Here is a 3,344-nt window from a genome sequence, read left to right as displayed (position 1 = left end):
ATTAGATCATATCATGATCATATCTTCTATTTCATGATGGAAATATCCAAGATTTACTGTAATCTTCAGATATAAGATGATAGTACTTATATCAACCATATACCTTTTGTTTGAGGTTGCACTCCGAATAAAGATAGCAAATATAGTGTCAGGCCTGACATAGTTTGCAAGTATATGAGTGCTTTGGCATTAGTGAGATATAGAACTTCAGGTCCTAGTATCACTTCATTATCACCCCTAGGTATGAAGGGATTTGTACCTTATTAAAGGTAGTATGACCATACATGTCTTTTGTTGATATGATATATCCAAATTGAACTTCTCGTATATGTTTGGATATATGTAGACTGATATGTATTCTTGAGAGAATGGTCAAGTTGTAAACTTATGCTAAATTTGGTTGAATCCAAATTTTCCGTCTTGAGATGATTTTATGTATGTTTAGGTCTTGTAGAGACATTGATGATGAAATAATCATATACACTGAGGTGATGTAAGGAAATAAAATTTAGGTATTCCTTTATTAACACATAAACAATCATCATCCTTTGAGTAATCCTGTGAAGAAGGAATTCGTCTAGTCGGTAGTACCATATGATTCACGACTATTTCTAGTCATAGAGTGACTTCTGAAATTTTACACAAATATGTTGTGATTTATTTTGGATTCGGAATTGTAAGCCCTTCAGGGACTTTAATATATATTTCCGAAATGAGTGACTCATATGAGTATGTAGCCACTCCATCCATCAAGTGCATGGATAATATTATTTGTACTGCCAACGGTATTTATTATCGAAACATAGTTCCACTCATACCAAGAAGGTATGTTACATCATAATTTGATGTCAGGTCTCTGCGTGAACCCTTTTGCTACAAGACTCGCTTTCTCACCACCTCATTCACTTTGTCTATGAATGAGAAGTTTTTAGTATTCCATATGGACGATACTTATGAGGAGTAGGTATTACTGTGGTAAATACCACTCGTTTGTAGAGCGAGTGCTATTCTTCATTACTTGCTTCCTTTTTTGTGAACCAATATGAGTACAAGAGGCACTCTACCATGGATTTTGGTTCAGGGCCCAAAAGGTTTTAGCAATTTTCAGAAGAAATATATGTCGACAAATGTAGACTTGTGTTATATGATTTTGGAGGAATCAATGAAATTTGTGGGAATGTATTTATTCCTTTTAACTCCTTGTGATTTCCTACAACAATGGAGTCAAGGTGTTTCGATGTCCCGACACGAAAACATTTGTGCACATTTATGTCGGGCTTTGGATGATGAGCATCCAGTGAGGTGTCTTTCAACTTGATGTTGAATTACATTTATTGGTTGAGGATTTGATTTCCTCTATTTCCGCGGAAGCATATGCGAGATTATATCTCGTGTGGTCAGATTTCTCCCCCTCTTGCTCTCATTTCGGGAGAAGACTGGTTTATCAGGTACCTCCACTCTTTCTGCCATTTACTGCAGGAATATAAAATTGAGTGGCACCTTTGTCATCAGTAAATGTATGTGGCAGATTTGCAATGTGTTGCAAATATGTGATTCTAGACTTTTTGTTCAGATTCATTGAGTACATGGATATAAGGACTGAATGTGAATAACATTCCTAATTTATTTCTTGGCATTCTTTGTGGTACTTATCTCCCCCTAATGCCAGAAATGTCCTTATTGCTGATGCAATCATCATACGGGCTATGAATAGTTTTGATTGACGGATAAATTGTCATTCCTCACTTAGATCCCTAATTTTCTGTGAGAGCCCATTGATGTATGCTGGAGTGGTGATATCGGTATGTAACCGAATTATCGTAGATAGAAAATACTTTGTTGATTTCCATGTAATTACTAAAAGGGGAAAGTAGTATGCTATGCAGTTGGTATGATTTATATCATACTTACGGTGTGTAATGGCGTATTTGTCTAGCATGAGGCTAGTAAATCATGATTCTATAAGTTTGGTCATATTATTAATTTCACTATCTTTGATAAGATATTGAACTAAACCATTTTTGGGTATGTACATAAAGTATTATATATAATCAGATATTTCTTTTGAAATGAGTTCAACAAAGTTGTCCATTCGAATGGATTTATCCCTTGTTTAGGATAACTTGCTCTTGCTTTGAGAATTTGAGCAATTGATTTAGTTATATCATTCATGGTTTGTGTGACAAGAGACACACTAGAAATCATTTTATAAATGTTTCCATGAGTACCATAAAGTATCTATAAAATACCACACAATGGTTGAGAATGCACATATCTTCTGAATGTGTTCAAGGAAGAATGAGTTGGCTCATTTAGAATTGTAAGGTGAGAGTTCTTTAAATTAATTTCCCTTATGGCATATGTGGTGCACATAAAATCTGATGATTTGGGAAATTTTGCAACTTGTTAAGTTGTGACCAATAGAATTGTCAATAATTTTCTAAACAACCCAAAACCTGGATTATAAGGCTTAAAACCAAATATTTTGTAAGATTTAGAAAATTATTGTGTACGCAACAAAACTGAGTATGAATTGATTCATACATGCAAAAATTATCAAATATAATGTCCAAGAAATAGGATATTGGACATTTATACTACATGTAGTAGTACGACTATAGGCAAACAATATTTTGGGAATAATCGGGATATTACATGAGGTCTTCCATATTACGGAAAAATGAGTTATGCAAACATATCATAGGCACAAACGAATTGATCATTCTTTTATTGCACTATATTTTTGGTTCTCCTTCTGATGAAGATTCGAGAACATCATTTACCAGAATAGTTTCTGGTCGTATGTTTGCAAATTTTCAAATACCACAATGAACTTATTTGCCTTTTAATAAACTCATGGTGTGGTTTGACCATATGTTTGAGGGTTTGGTAATCATAGATACGATATTCATGTAACCACACATTTTACAGACTTGAGAGTTGTCTTTGTAATCTTTTTAAAATGATCAATTACTAATTAAAAGGTAATTATGTCGTTGGTTGTCTTTATCCTCCACTTTACTTTGAATGCCTCATTGTTCTATTTTGTGACCACTGACATGCATAGTATTCTCAATGCTAGCAAATATTTGAAGCACCCGTTGGATGAATATGATGAGTTTAAGAAATAACATGTTTCTTTACCATGAAAATGGTAATACCATCATAAGGAGATGTAAAGTGTATCAAGGGCTTTTCAACCTGATATGCATATGAAAATGTCAGATCATGAGATCTCAACTGCAAGTTGATTTTATAATTATCAAAATTATAAGTTGCGATAGGCTTGAGGTCTTGAAAAATTATTGGGTGATCATTCCAAATGTGCTCGGGGCAGCATGTTT

This window comes from Hordeum vulgare, chromosome 2H (genome assembly GCF_904849725.1).
Source record: "Hordeum vulgare subsp. vulgare chromosome 2H, MorexV3_pseudomolecules_assembly, whole genome shotgun sequence".
NCBI classification, from domain to species: Eukaryota; Viridiplantae; Streptophyta; class Magnoliopsida; order Poales; family Poaceae; genus Hordeum; species Hordeum vulgare.
Note: the sequence above shows the minus strand (reverse complement) of the source record.